At 47.7% G+C, this 15,772-nt stretch overlaps 1 long non-coding RNA gene across 1 annotated transcript in view; it reads right to left on the reverse strand.

Moving 5' to 3' along the window:
• The window catches only part of LOC144144424 (uncharacterized), a 50,218-nt gene extending 35,657 nt beyond the window's left edge, over positions 1-14,561 (reverse strand). The window contains exons 1-2 of the long non-coding RNA XR_013317250.1: positions 14,328-14,561; positions 13,595-13,678 (exon numbers count right to left, since the gene is read on the reverse strand). This is a non-coding gene — a long non-coding RNA (uncharacterized LOC144144424). The remainder of the gene's footprint in view (positions 1-13,594; positions 13,679-14,327) is intronic.
• Between the last annotated feature and the right edge of the window lie 1,211 nt (positions 14,562-15,772).

Genomic DNA, 15,772 nt, shown 5'->3' on the forward strand with positions numbered 1-15,772 from the left:
CCATCACGAGATCCGTTCTCATAATTGTGTGCGCCACGCGCGTCCCCCGTGCATTCACGAGATTGTCGCGCAGCTTATAACTTCTGCTTCATGGATGAGCACGAGCAGCCGCTCGAGGTCGTCAGAGATGACCTCGCGTCAACATATCATGAGTCTGTGTTCCTCGCGAACCTGCCTGACGAAGTAGCCAGTCAATGCCTTCATGGACACGTAGAGCGGGTGCACCAACACTATCTGGATTGTCCAGAAGGTCCAGAAGCGGGACGAACGGTACGTTTTTCGATACGACGCGTTGTGGTACGTGAAGCGGCGTTTTGTGACTTGTGTTGTACTATTTATATTTTTATTCTTGCTATTTCTTGTTTATACATTTGTACACATTTCTTGCGTGTGTGTCGCTTACAGTTGATGCACGAACTGTGACGCAATGCGCGCGCATTAAAGGCCAGGCACCCAAGAAATCTATATGTAGTAGCTAAAAAATGCGTCGCAGGAAACGGACACAAGCTGCTCATCTATCCTCATGAGTGGATCTCGAAAAGTGACATTTTTTTGCCGCTATTTGGACTCCCAGATCACTATTCAAAAATAGTGCGACCAGGAGATAACTGTTTTTTTTACTTAGTGTCATCTCTGCTGCGACTACCACGGCCTCAAGCTCACGCGCAGCTATTCATTAGTCTCACCGAAAAGAATATACGTATCTTATGTAGCAAAATCTATGTGTGCATGAAGCACCAATTGCTAAGAATAACTAATCGACATTGGCAACAGTGTGAATGATTATTGATACTAAACTCCCCCCTGATGGCTTCAGTGAACAGACTGTGGTCAACAGCCCTGTACAGAAGACATATCACATCCCTCGAGTACTTCAGAAGCTCTACAATCCAACTATTACGTAGCCCTTGGTTTGTCTAAGGTTTCGATATTGTTTTCCTAAATTGTTATGACCAGCAGTGCAAATTATGCAGCATTCATGACCGAGTGTAAAACGTGTACATTTCAGCTAGTGTCTTTCTTATCAACGTATCACCCTTGCTAGAACGATTCACATGCATCTTAATTAATGCAATTAAATTAATTCAAAAATTAATGCAATGAAGTTAATGTTAACGAAATTCTATGTAGGAGTGCTTATGAAAGTGCCAAAATGTAGCCGCTCATATTTCGCAAGGGCGGGACAGTTTGTAAATGTAGTCATGGTTAATTTGCAGCCTGTCTTGTAATCCTTACCTGCAGCACCGAATCCTGTTTTGAGGTGTGTATATAGTGAAAGAGCACCCAACTCAATTGTATACTCTTCTGTGTGTTGTAGAATGGCCTTTCAATTAGAGTTTTTGCTTTCCAGAACGTATATACCGTATTTACCCGATTCTAGCGCGCACTTTTTTTTTCCGAAAAAATAGGCCGAAAAATCGCATGCGCGTTAGAATCGGATACCAAACCGAAACTGCCGAAACAGCGGAAATTTCGTCCCACCCATCGCCATCGCCATCTCAAGATGGCGCCAAAGCTTTTAGCAACGATTTTTCGGACGCAGCAAGCCTAGGCGCCTAGGCTTTTCTATCGGCGTTCACACAAATCGTCAAATCGTTTCACTTGCGCGCTTGATAACAGCAATGGCAGCAGCAGCTCCCACGTGTTCAAAGCGAGTGGTCGGCTGAAGCGTGCACCTCTGGAGAAGCTCTCGGGATGGGCGTGCGAGGCGTAGGCCACGATCCCATCGACCATGGTTGAACGTTCGTTCAGAAGTGTGGCATCACGAACGCGCTTGAAGGCACCGAGGCCGAGATGTTGTGGTCAGCGGAGAGCGACGAGGAGCGAGATGAGTGAGATTACTTCGGGAAATAAATCGCCCGTTTCTCTCGCATTCGTTTGTCTGGGTCACAAAGTCCCGTGCGCGTTACAATCGGAGGTGCACGTCTTTTCGGTTTTTTTTTTGCCAGGAAAATCGGGTGCGCGTTAGAATCGGGGGCGCGTTTGAATCGGGTAAATACGGTAATAGCCACATGCACGTGAAAGAGTCCATCTGCGCGCGCGCACTTAGAGCACCGAGCCGAGCGCTAGGAACACGATGGGAGGCCAGCATCAACTTGCAGGCACGCAAGAAGAGCGCGGAGAGCTCAGGGGCTCAGGTACAAAAAGTTAACTTAGCTTCCCCAGCGCAGGGGCCAGCCCCGCGCACGGAGCAAAACCATCGGCCGCTAGCAAAGCAGCCGAAACAGGAAGGGGGGGGGGGGGGAAGAAAAAATCCACGTCGCATGAAGTCGCGCACATACAGGAAGTGGCGTCACGGTGCTGCGTCGCTGCTTGGGGGGGGGGGGGGGGGGGGTCGGCCTGGGACCATACAGGATATGGTTTGGGAATACGCCCCCGGTCCTGATGAAGCACATATATCCAGAAGCCTACCCTACCGACACGTGCCAGGTATGCCAGCAAGGGAGGGCGGACTTCGTGCACGTGTTGTGGGACTACGTCAAGTTCCCAGAGCGAGCATCAACAAGAAGAGGAAGGCTGCCGTCGAGGCTAGAAGCAGCGATGGCGAGCTTCGACCAAGAAGAACAATCATGGGCCGTCCAGCGTGTCCTGGAGGCTATCGAAAGGCAGAAGCCGAGCGAAAACGACGGGGAGGCGCCTTCACGGGCGACGAACCGCGGGAGTAGCAGAAACCGACGCCGAGTAGAGGACCCCCCCAGGATGACGTAGAGGCCCTCGTAGCGGCGCTCTATGCAGTCGATCTGCAGGCTATCAATAAAGTTGCTTCCATCCATCCATCTCGAGCTGATAGGGCTCCGTGAAAAGGTTGGAAACAGCACTGGAGTAAGGGACACTGAATGTATAGTCGAAAATTTAACAATTCCGGTACATTCTTTTTTTTTTTTTTTGCTTCATGGTGACCATACGGGCAAAAGGGCGGAGCGTCCTCGCGACATCGGTCCTTGATAGCGAAAGGAGTGTGGTGCGTTTAATGTCGAGACTGTGCGGGCCGCTTCAAAACGTTGGCAATGATTACTAGAGACTGGATGTTAAGCAAATGCCTATCTTGTTCTGTCCGCTCCTATCGCCCCACTTTGATATATGAGCATGAATTACCCGCCGCGATGGCGCAGTGGCTAAGGCGTTACGCAGCTGAGCATGAGGTCGCGGGTTCGATTCCCGGCCGCGGCGGCCGCTCTTCCGACGGAGGCGAAAAACAGAAACGCCCGTGTGTACGATATTTCGGCGCACGTTGAAAATACCCAGGTGGTCAAGATTATTCCGAAGCCCTACACTACGGCGCACCTCACCACCTGCGTTGCGTCGGACCGTTAAACCCTACAATAAATCCATTATGATCATAAATTAGAGGTTAGGAAGGGTTTTAATGGAGGTTAATAGCGCCTATATGTGCCTATTTTGGCGTTTGTGCGTAAATGCCTATAAATACCTATAATTGCCCAATTTAAGAGTCGGCGAATATGGGAACACTATCTAGCCTCAAGTTCCGCTTGCGAGTGCAGTTTGAGGCCGTTATTTATGTTATCGGGCAATATTTACTGTTCTGAAATCTACTGTGTTCAACTAGCCTCAAGTTCACCCAACTTACGGTAAACAACCGCTAGCTTCAGTGAAATGGTACGCGCCGCCCAGCATTCGCCATCGCACTGACGTGGCGTGGTCGATTGGTGAAAGCCAACACCCTACAAGTTCATTATCAGCTACAAGAGGGATTTTGAATCGGAAAGTCTGGAGGTGGTGGTAGCTTGATCTTGTTTTCATATTTTGCACGCATATCTAGCTAAGTTCCGTGTGTTATCCAAACACCTTTTTTTCCGACATGTGGAGCTGCAAACTCGCATCTAGGTACCACACTCGCATCCAACTCGATTTTCAACTGAATGGTTGAGCATCCAACACGCCTTTGTTAGCAGATCACTCATATATTAAAGACCCAATTGCGAAACATTACTGCGAAGCTGCATTTCCTTGCACCTTAAAATTCGCACTGCCAACTTGCTCTAAAACATGTTTTTCCATCAAAAAATCGGTTCGGCTTCTAACCACCCTTCGAAAAATGATCTTCAAGTGTGTAGAAGTGTATTTGATGGTGTTGGGACGTCTTGCCTGAGCGATGTGGAAAATATTATTGCTTGTCAGAAAATTGTTAGACAGTTACATAACAGTCTTCATGTATAAGACCATGTTTATTAGTCATGTCTGTCTGTTTTTATTGTGTCGTAATCAAATTGGGTGAAGCACACATAAAGTAGCACTCGTTTTAATCAGCATTCACAACTCTCAAGAATTCTTTTCATGCCGGTTCAATATACGCGACGCCCGAGCATGCGACGGTGGCCATTGAACATGAATGTGAGCAGTGCGGTCGATAATTTATGCCGGCGGATCGCCAATAGTTCGGCAATATTATGGGACGGCTACGTTCAACTATTGGCGCAATTCAGCCATCATAAACAATAACAATTATGTTGTTCATGCCGCAGATAGAGGTCGCGCATGATTTAGCTTTAAGTATTTGCGTTTATGTCAAAATTCATGGTGTCCATTGCTTGTATTCACTGGCGAGGCGCGCATGCAGGCAACCGTGTGAGTGCGCCGTCATTCGTTACGTCACGCTCCGCGTGATGGCGGTACTTGTCCGTTCTAGTGCTTGCACGTTAACAAAACTCTACCTCACCGAACGCAAAGTATTGCCTCGAGTCCAATGTGAGTGCGATTAATAACATCTCTGTTGACACCACCGTTTAGAATCGGGTTGAAACGGAGCAGACGACGCACGCCGATGTTTTTCTTGGGTGTGCGGACGCAGTGGCCCAAGCCGTACCATGTCCGTGACGCATCGGCCATGTTTGTGGTCGTTTCCAGTGTTGCCAAGCAAAAAAATTGACAGCTAAACTTTTCAACGAATACCACCTATATATACGACGTTGGGGGCCTAAAAAGTTGGTTTGTCTGTCTTTTTTGGCGCTTTAAACGCGCTTTTCTAATGCCTGAAAATCTGGCCCCTAATGCTTACGCAGCGTTTTGGCAGCCACTGTAATGCGGAAATTCAGCATAAAATATCAGGATGAAATCAACCAGACAGACTGATAAGGAAGGTAAGGGGAAAATATACCTACTCGGCATTGTTCATAACGCTGAGAGGCATCTGTATCAATTTTAGGACCTGGCTGAATGAAAGCCAAATGATCTTGGAGGGGACTATTCAGTGGTGAAGGATACAAATATATCGCAATTTAAAAAAAAATTGTAGAAGTTCATCGCGGGGAGTACTCCTTACGATGAGAAGAGTCATCCTACTGATCACTACACTTAACTGGGAAATAAAGCTTTGTACTTAAGTACTTTGCGGACAATATAATGTAGGCCACTGGTGCCCAAAAAATGCCACTCATTCATGAGTAGAGACGGGCTGAAACCTGTCAACCACCGCATTGCCTGTTAGCATTAAAAAAAACATCATCATTGCCTTCACCTTCGTCGTTGACGTAGGGCATTGTCCAAGAAGCTCAATTTAATCCATAGAGATCATCACTTTTGATCACCCTCTGTGCCAGAGCTCTCTTTAAGCCCAACTGTTGTAAGCGCTCTTTGTAGTCGTCAACGCTGGATATTAGGCAAGAATTATTTGGAGGTACATAAATGGGTCTCTACGGGAGGATCTGGTCCATATCCCTCGCGAACTTGGGGCTGGGCCATATGCGCACGTTTTGCTACGGTTCCTGTTTTTCTGCCCCATACTGGCTGAGCACTCAGTTCTATAGCCCACACAAGTGGTGGCTGGAGTCACGGGACCTGTCGAGAAAGAGTAAATACAGCTAGATGGCGCACCGTGCTCTTGATTGAAGTCAGGTGGGTGCTTACTGCTGAATCCATGAGCGTTATTCAGTGCACTTAGGTCTTCTTCCTCGGAACTTGGACTGGTTATCTGCGCACGTACTGCGCGGCAGTCTTATAGTTTTCCACAGTGTTGGACGGAACGGCGTTACAAGGAACGGCGTTCCTGGAACTAGTTCCTTTTTGGAGGAACGGAGGAACGCCACCGTTCCATTAAGGGTCGGTGGAACTGTAACGGTAACTCGTTACGTTTTTAAAGGAACGGCAGGAACGGCGTTCCTGCCGTTACATCGCTAGGATTTGGCTGTTTTTGATGCCAAGGCTCGAGTACAAAAATCAACAAAGCGCTACTGCGTCTTTCTTCCCATAAGATGGTCAGTTTGCCCGCCCTTCAGCCGTACGTGCTTCCGCGAAGGTCAAAGGCAGAAGAATAACCACGCAGGAGGCCGCAGCTTGTGCTTGCTTTCATGCTGGTTGCTTACGCAGCGTTCGACGGGTTGATAGCGTAGCCGCGAGAATGCGTTTCACCCTTAATCGTTTGTCTGGGGAGGCCATAATGCGCGTCTGGCCGATAGAATTGTTCCCTGGCGGGGAAAGAATAGAGAGTTTTAGCAGTCCGTCCGTTCTGTCGTATGCGTTGTTACTGGGTTGACCGGCACCCGTCTGGGCACTTGGGCATTCGTCGCGGTAGGGGGATTAGTTCCGCGGGCCTGCCTTGGCCATGTCCGTGCATCCGCACCCTTCCTACTCGCCCTTCCGCGCGCTCAGGAGCAGACCGGTCCTGGTCAACCCGGTAACATCTTAGCCAACGAAACGGACGGGCTGCTAAACGGGATCCGGACATTTCGGTGCCGGACATTTCGGTCCAGGACGTTTCGGTGTGGACATTTCTGTGCACGGACATTTTGGTGCATGACGTCTTGGCCCAGACATTTTGAGTGAGGGGATGTCCCAGGCATTCTTTGAACATTTTTTAGCTTTAATATTGTGATTTCGTGACTTGATATCATTTTACGTTCGAGAGTTGTGCTTGCGCCGCCGTTCGTGTAAACGAACGCTAAACCCTGGCGGAGCATTGCCACGTGAAACCCTATTTCTGTAGCAGATGGTAAAAAGTAACGTTGTTAATTTGGATCCGTTCAACCATTTTTTGTTATTTTCACATTCATGTGAATAACCCTAATACTTTAAGTGTTACAAAAGCGATTTTCTTTCACTTCACCCAACGGTGCAAGACGCTGCTGCTTTTAGTCTATCCCCCTCCCCCAAGCAAAACTTCCGCGAAAAAACAACAACAGAAAAACGAGGTCGATTAGGCGCGTGTGCATTTCGTTTTAATTATTCTCTCAATCAATCTCGCCTTCGTTGCATTCGGTGTCAGTTCTACTTAAAACTAACAAACCGACGATCGCACTTACGGTGACGTTACTTAGGGGAGGGGAAAGCTGAGCCCCGCCGGCAATCATCCCCCTAAGTAGAGAGACAGGGGTGTCACTTGTGCTTCACCATTGCATCTACTGGACTTCGAAAACTATAAGACGACTGTTGCCACCCTCGTCACACTAGCCTATTCATTTTGTTTTGCTCCTTATAATTGATTTGATTGATTGTAGGGTTTAACACGCCGCCTGGGGATCTTTAACGTGCGGCGAAATCTCATACACACGGGCGTTTTTGCTTTTCGCCTCCATCAGAAAAGCGGCCGCCGCAGCCGGGAATCGAACCCGCGACCTCATGCTCAGCAGCGGAACGCCTTAGCCGCTGAGCCACCGCGGCGGGTTTGCTCCTTATAATGGGAGGAAGCGATGTATACCTGGGGTATCCATGATATGCGCGACTCGATGAGTTAATTCCCAAGGCGGTGACTGAAGGCGCAGAAAGAGCGATTCCTGGAGTGGGGGCACCGTCGATATGACCGCGACGCGCGGAAGGGCGTAGCCAGCAAACGATAGTGGCCATTGTGTTCTCAGCGGCTTTTTGGGTGGCTTTTTGTGTCACATTATAGAGGTTTCGTGCGCCAATGGTGAATGTAAAGCTTTTTATCTGTTTTAAACGCGAAGTGTGCTATGTCATTCTTCTGAATGGATCACCCAATTCCTGCAAAAGCCTCAACTAAGAGGCTAGCAGTATGTTCTAAATAAAAAAAATAAAAAATCAGTGCGCTGACGCTTCGGAGACCGTGAACTCCACCACGCCAGTAGGATTTTCAGGGGAAACCAAAAATAATACGGCTGATAAAGAAATCTGGTCGACATTCGAGCGTACAGGCGGGAGGTAGGAGGGGGGGGGGGCGCTAGAACGAAGAATTAAAATGTGGTAAATGTAGGCTTGTAAACATTAAACGAAGGTTGGTTGTCCTGAACACAATGGGTGGAATTTGTATGCACAACCGGTACGCGCTTAATCAGCATTTAGGACATTAGAACCTGCGGCTGTTTTCCAAAAGGCCCGTTTTTCCTCCCCGACAATATCCTAGACCAGTGTTCGCGAATTCATTTTAGCAAGGCAGCCCAGCCTGCGTAATACTCTTGATAAGGTTTTCTACATTCTGGGGGGCTAGCTAATGTTTGTTACTTTTTGGATATTGAGAGTGTGCATGTAATTTATGTAATTTGAGGGTGTGTAATTTAAAAAAAATGCAAAAGAGGTGGTAGACCATCGTAAACACGGGTAATTGTCTTAGCTAAAAAAGAGCGAATATAAATTAACAACCTGTCATAAATAAAAATAAGCCGGTCCCAGTCGATGACGACGTTGGCGTACTTGTAAAGCGGCGTGGACTCTAGGTGTTTGAGCCAAGCGTGGATGTTGCTTCGCCGGAGAACGGCACACCGGTTATATGCGCAGCGCGCCCGAAGGAGAGGAAACCGCGGAAGAGAGAGTACACATGCGCCGGCCCCAGCGCGTCTGCCGCGGCTATGACGCAACGTGCCGCGGCTATGACGCAACACAATCCAACACAATCCACTTTAATCCAATCCAATCCAAGCCGAGCCAAGCCAAGCCAAGCCAAGCCAAGCCAAGCCAATCCAATCCCAGCCAATCCAATCGAATCCAACCCAATGACCCTCGCGAGAGAGTGTTTGCTATCGGATAGGAGAGGGGGTGAGCGGCGGAGAACGCAGCTGGCGTGGCGAGGAGAATGGGGGAGGGGTGGACAACGCCGACGACGAGGACGACGACGACGACGCCGGAGGGACAAGGCGAGTGAATCAGATGCTCTGCATCTAAATGGCCCATCTCCCCGCGAGGGGGATTCGAGTTAATGCGTCGCATAGGGGGTGGGTGTATTGCGTTAACGTTTAGTGTTTGGGGAGTTGGTGGTAGTGAATGCGTTGTATCAGCAGCTTCTTGACGTAGTTTGAATGTGTCAAGGATATAAGGCGCGTTCGTAGCCTTTCATTCTGTGTCGGTTTTGTGGCGCAGTGGGAAGAGCACCATGTACTTCGCGTTCCGCCCACATGTAGTGAATGCGTTGAATCAGCAGCTTCTTGACGTAGTTTGAATGAGTGAAGGATATAAGGCGCGTTCGTAGCCTTCCATTCTGTGTCGGCTTTGTGGCGCAGTGGGTAGAGCACCATGTACCTTGCGTTCCGCCCGCAGTGTCGTGGGATCGAAACCAGGCGCCGGTAAGTATTATTTTTTAAGTGCAATGCACTTCTTAAGCGACCCTGAACCTGCGTCCACCGGCGATGTCCGCGCACGTAGAGATGGACGCGCGCAGCCTGGCCGCTGACATAGCACATACCCACGTGGGGGATTGGCCAGGAATCTCCTCGTCTTCCTTGGCAACGGGGGGAGATGGGCGCGCGCTGCCTGGCCGCTGACATGGCACATACCCACGTGGGGGATTGGCCAAGAATCGGGCGTGAGAAGGGCTAATGCACCTGCTTAAAGGAGTACTGACACGAAATTTCCAATCTGAGATCCGCTCTAGCAATCAAGTACAACGACAACACAAATAGGTGTCTGTGAATAAATGCATCTTTCTTTCTTTGTAGTTGTGTGTGTGTGTGTGATCTTTCTTTCGCGAACATTACCGAACCGCGCAAATTTAACTCGTGCATTCGCACTTTCACATTCTTCCCCTCGGGGAAATGCGGGGAATTTTTTTATATAGTGTAGGGGGAGGGGTGCGGACCTGTTGTTGAGAGCGAGGAGGGTAGCGTGATGCGGGAGAGGAGGAGTGGGGGAGAGGGCGCACCTGGAATGGCTGTTGCGGACGCCGAGGCACGCCAGCGCCGGGTGACATCGTGAGTTAAAGAAATGCTCTGCATTTTAAAAAAAACGTGTGCTAAAGAAATCAATCGGCTGCATAACAGGTGTCCCCAGGAAAAGGTATTAAGCAAAAATATATAACTGTAGAATTTCTAAAAATACCTGGCAAAGATCGAACATGGCATCAATAAAAAAAATAAATTCACTGCTCCAGATTGCTGTCCATAACCCACGTTAAGCGGAAATAAAAATATAACGGCTCTCGCAAACAGGCAAGCACCGGATAATTTGGTCGCCGAAATGTCCATACACCGAAATTTCCGCACCGAAATATTTTGCACCGAAATGTCCTCGAGCCATCTGGAGTTTGTCCGGTGCTCCCTGAAAAAATTCGCCTAGGAGCGTTTCTTTTGATGATCTTTCTCTCCAGATAATCTGCTGCCGGTGGTGTTAATATCCGTATAATATACGTAGTTCGATGTGAGTTTTAAATGTCTCACTTAATTTCGACCCAGCATTATTGACACTATATTTTAATTTAAAAACCTAATTGTAACGTTAATGTAACGCCACGTTCCAATTTTCGAAGTGGAACTGGAACGCGTTACTTTCGCAATAAAGGAACTTGTAACGGGAACTCGTTTCAAAATTGGCAAGGAACGAGGAACGAGCTTTAGTTCCTATTTTGGAGGAACGTGTACAACACTGGTTTTCCAACGGTTCAATAAGCGCGTCCTGGGCAGGGTGTAGGGGTGTTGGGAGTGATTTTTATCATTAATAAATTTCTGAAGTTCTCCGTTCGTTTCCGGAGTTGTATTCCCAATTTTGTCGTTGTCGTTTTTTGGTTTTGTTTTCTTTCGTTGAGGACAATCGCCACATTTTTGTTGCAGTGGCGGTCCCAAAAGGGGGGGGGGGGGGGCGGGGGGCGAAAGGGGCGATCGCCCCCCTGCTTCCCCCCCCCCCCCCCCCAAGGTGGTCCTCAGCTTTTTGCTTTTTGTTTTTTTCTTAAGCATCCTACTTGTGCGAGGTCGCAAACGTGTTGCGACCGTCAGAAATGCGGGCTCGAGCCAGCCGTTGTACCGCCTAAGGGGGGCCAAAGACCCCTGTGCCGCTAAATGATTGTGCGCAAGCGGGTTACTCCGCAAACGCGCGCACACCGACATGGTTATCACCTCCTCCACAAAACTGTTGCAAGAAGGGGAACGGTTCTTTATGCCCCCCCCCCCCCCGCCCCCCCCTTTCCAAAAAAAAAATTCGCCCCCTCTAAAACCAATCTCTGGGACCGCTACTGTTTTGTTGTTGAGAGGCCGGCCACTGGCTTAACATCTTGTGTGAGTATTTCGTTTTCATTTCCTACAGTCCGTGTCGGGGTAGCTTTTGGGTACCTTGCCACGGACATGGTGCACTCGTAAGGCCAAGAACAGGCTGGGCTACGCCCCATTGTTCCATGTCCCGAACAAGTGTCCTTCAATCAGACGCCAGTGGCCAGAACACCTCGGTTTCCGAGGGAATTTATGTATCTAGCAGCTTGGAATTCTGCATCCCAATAAAAGAACAGCCGGTGCACCATGAAGGGGTAGTCCTCAGCGTAAAACACCCCCCACTGTGTTCGGAATGCAGTATTTTTGTGGTATAGCAGCAGCCATTGTGCGGCAAAACATGCAGGTTTGATTCGGCGCGGATTGCTTTAATTGTTGTTTTTTAAAACTTTTCGGCACGGCTTGTCGTCGTAGCTCGTCTGGCGTCCTGCACCCGACCAGCGCACGGCATCACGGCGTCAGGCACCCCAGCAGAGGCTTCGAATAGATCACCGCCTCCTCTGGTCGGGATCAAACTTAGGTCCCTCGCGTTACGAAGCCGATGTCACACAGGCACACGTTTCTCAGATGCGAAGTGTTGGGGGTGATCTTTGCGCCGTGCCGTTGCCACAGAGGCTGCCGTTGCTAGGCCGCAAAACAGTACAGATTAACATAAAATGAAAACGAGACGAAGTAACACTTTAATTACTCCAAAATAATTAAAACTCAGCAATGTGTATCTGTATAGGCCTCTTCGGGGGATGCGGCACCAGGCTGATACTTAAACTAGTCAAGACAGCGAACCACAGCCCGTTTGGCGAATCACTGCTCTGCACTTGACAGCTTTCACGTTGAGTGGAACTGCTTTAATTTTTTTTATTTCGGCAATGTTCTCTGCACCATTTCACGATTATGGGCCGCAACCTGCATTGCTCCACGAGCGAGTCCGCCTACTGCATGCAAACAGACACTGACGCGCCGCTGGCAAACTTCGCCGTTGCCGCTTTACTGCAGGTCGGTGATGTGTGAAATGGGCACCGACAACTCGCCAGCACAATGCGGAATCAGCGGACTGTTGGCCTGGTCTTACGCCTCTTACGACACTCAAACGTGTCAGCCGACGTCCGAAGGTGCGGGCGAAATGCCTTTCAGTTGACCGTCTCCGATGGGATGGAGGGTGTTCAGACTGCGTACGCCTCGGCTTGTCAATTGACAGTAATCAGTATGATACCTGGGTGCCATTATCGAAGCTGGCAGGCTTATTCGATCAGATCTTCTGCGGAAAACGTAGCAGTGGCACGGGGGGCAAATTCTTGACGTATCGAGAAAACGGGACCAAGATAACGTCAGACACAAAGCATATAGCTACGGGGAACCTAAACCAAAACTGACGTGGACAACTTTCCAAAAATAGAAACAGAAGAACTACATTCCGGCACATATGCTTATAGCAAATATAACTGAAGTTCTTCCTGAAATAAACAATAACATTCACCCAACCGCACATGCATACGTATGAGCTTTAAAAACGTGGACATCGCCCGACTATATTGCAAGAACAGTTCGCATAGTTTGGCGTCACTGCTGTTGTTGCTGCGGCTGCTGCAGACTTCGCGTGGTATATTTTCTGCTTACCGCTTTTATAATTTGAATACTTCTGGAGGGTTCAGATAAAAGAAGAAAAACATGTGTATTTGAGCCGGTTCACAAAATATGGAAAGGAGCAGAAGTTCGAAAAATCCACTCCAGTGTCCCTTTCATGTGCTCAAACCTCCTCAATATCGACCATGTTGCATTTTTGTGCATCATTAGCTAGCACGGCAAGACGTGGCGTGCAATGCTGCCGTATTTTATCTTTTGTAATGGCATAGCAAAACAATCTCAAAATATAATTATAAAAAAAGTTATTTTTCTCCTACTTATCCACACAGTGGCTGTCTAAACTAAACGTTTTGATCACGAGGTAATAGACACGAGTCAGTTTCCTTATTGCAGGGGAAAAGTATTCAAGGTACGGCAACGGTATTACGACAATGCCATTTCTACGTGTCTGGTGCAATTCACCGTATGCAATAATAATGGGTTTCCTCATACAACGCATTTTTTAGGACAACCAGCCTTATGATATCACTTTTATATAACCAGCATTCAGCGCCGGTTGTACAATCGCATGTTTTGATTGGTAAGGTGAGTAAGCCAAAATAATTGTAAAGAAATCAGGTTCTTACGATGTGCCGTACCTTTAAAGGAAGGCTGAAGCGACGAGTTATCAGGCGGTAGTACGGCTTTAACAACTGGATGTTCTTCTATCCCATTAGATGGGGCTGGAATACGAGCATGTGAAGCAGCCATTTGAAAAACGAAGAAAAATTACGATTGTTGTAAACATCTCAATATCAAATCAAATTAAAAAAAAATATTGTGTATTTTCCGCTCCGAAGCTACACCTTGACTATGTGGTGTGCCACAACGGAGGCTCCGGCTCCATTTCGATCCACATGGGGTTCTTCAACGTGCGCTGAAATATAGGTACACTGGCTTTGCTGTTTTTTACCTCCATTAGAGGAACTGCAGTGCGGCAAGTAGCAAACACACATTCCTAAGCTCAGCAGCACAACGCCATAACTAGTGAGCCACCCTGGCCGGTTGCCTAAATATTGACCCCGTTGCAGTTCGCTGCATTAGAAAGAAGGCGCGGAGGGACGTGGCGTTAAACAATCCTGTATTTCCTCTTTTGAAACAGCCATTGCAGTTACAGCTTGAAATAAGTATTGAAGGTGCACCACCATTATTTCGATAATGTTAATTCTGCTTATCTGGTGGAATACATAGTAATAAGGGTTCCTTTTTGATAAAGAACTTCAAGCTGACAACCGGGCTTTAGCGATGGCTGTGAGCGGCACATGCACAACTTTCATGTTTTTGTTGCTAAAATGAGAGCGTTAACGTAACTGTAAAAAAAGAGCATCTTACGTTGCAATGTATCATTAGCGCCAGGTTCGACCGGCAGGACATCAGGCGGTGGTATGGGATCATCAATTGGATGATCTCCCGTAACAATAGGAGAAGGGTCTTGAATAGGATTAGCAGAAGCAACCATTAAAAAAGCAGCAAGAAGTACGATCGTCGTCATTGCACCGACGTATGTTTGAAGCCAGGATTAGCCCTAGCGTCTAGCTTGCAGGGTTCTAGTATCAACAATAAATGGGCGTAGACCTGGGATAACTAAAAATATAACAGCTGGCGTCCATGAACGAGATTGGCTGTTTCTTAAGTGCCCTTTTGTGGAATGGCTTTTTGCGTGTGGTGAAATGCTCGAAAAGCAACAGTGCGACTGAATGCTAGTTTATTATCTCACATATGTCATAAGGCAGAGAATGCCAAGCGCTGGCCGTCGGAAATTCCGGCCATAAGCTCTAAAATGCTGTGCCATTAACCATGAAAGCCATAAAAATGACCTCTTAATCTAGAAATGCATATAAAGCACATAATGCCTTCTTCAAAAACAGGACTGAAGGATGGGTGTTCATATTTAGAGACACTGTACGGAGTTCAAGATATTAACCTCCCTTTTGAAGAGACCCGGGGTATTATAATGTGACTGACCGTTAGGAGTGTATAAGGAAATGCCGAGTGCTCCGGCTGGCACCACCATTTTGAAAGCAACATAGATATACGTTGGAAGGAATCGTTTCGGTATATAGGTCAGCGTTTCTCGGTGCTGCATCCGATGTTAATTAAGAACTGTCTGAAGCCAAATTGGTGCAAAAGAACGATTATGCAGATCATCCGCAAAACGAAGATGTTCTGCCCCGTCGAAAACAATGTTAAGGACACACTTGGCAAGCAAACAGCACCCCATCCACCAGAAAACGCCTCCAAGCGAGGCTTTGATCTCTTTACTTCACCAGGCCAAGGGTTCTCAAGCGTAAAGCTAGTGTGCAGGGAGTACGCAAGATTACCTCAGCAACAAGTGACAGCCGATGGCAAGACAGATAAGCATTACGACCAGCCAACAGAAGGCTTCCGGCCATTAAATCAGGCGTTTTCTTTGAATTACAGGAAGCGCTGGAGAAAAAGAGAGAAAAATATCCTGAGAATAGCAAACTTCTTTCTAAGCCACCAAACAACGTCAAAAATATCTGTTAGAGAAATTTAAACGGAGAAGTGTCTGCCCGCAAAGTCTTTTAATCGCAAATTGTATTTAAGATACGACCGAAAGAAAAACTAGCTGACCCGCAGAAAAAGAAAGTGGTGCTAGTACTGATACGAAAGAGCTAGAATTGTTCTGGGGACTCGTTAATCATTTCTTACTTTTTGGTTAAACAAAACCAATTTAAGGATAATTTGCAGAGGAAATTTTGGGACTATTTAACGCCGTAGAGATTGTGTTCGGCGCTTTTAAATAGGTGCGTTTA

This window comes from Haemaphysalis longicornis, unplaced genomic scaffold (assembly GCF_048455015.1).
Source record: "Haemaphysalis longicornis isolate Haplotype H1 unplaced genomic scaffold, Haemaphysalis longicornis Haplotype H1 scaffold_7, whole genome shotgun sequence".
Taxonomy (NCBI): Eukaryota; Metazoa; Arthropoda; class Arachnida; order Ixodida; family Ixodidae; genus Haemaphysalis; species Haemaphysalis longicornis.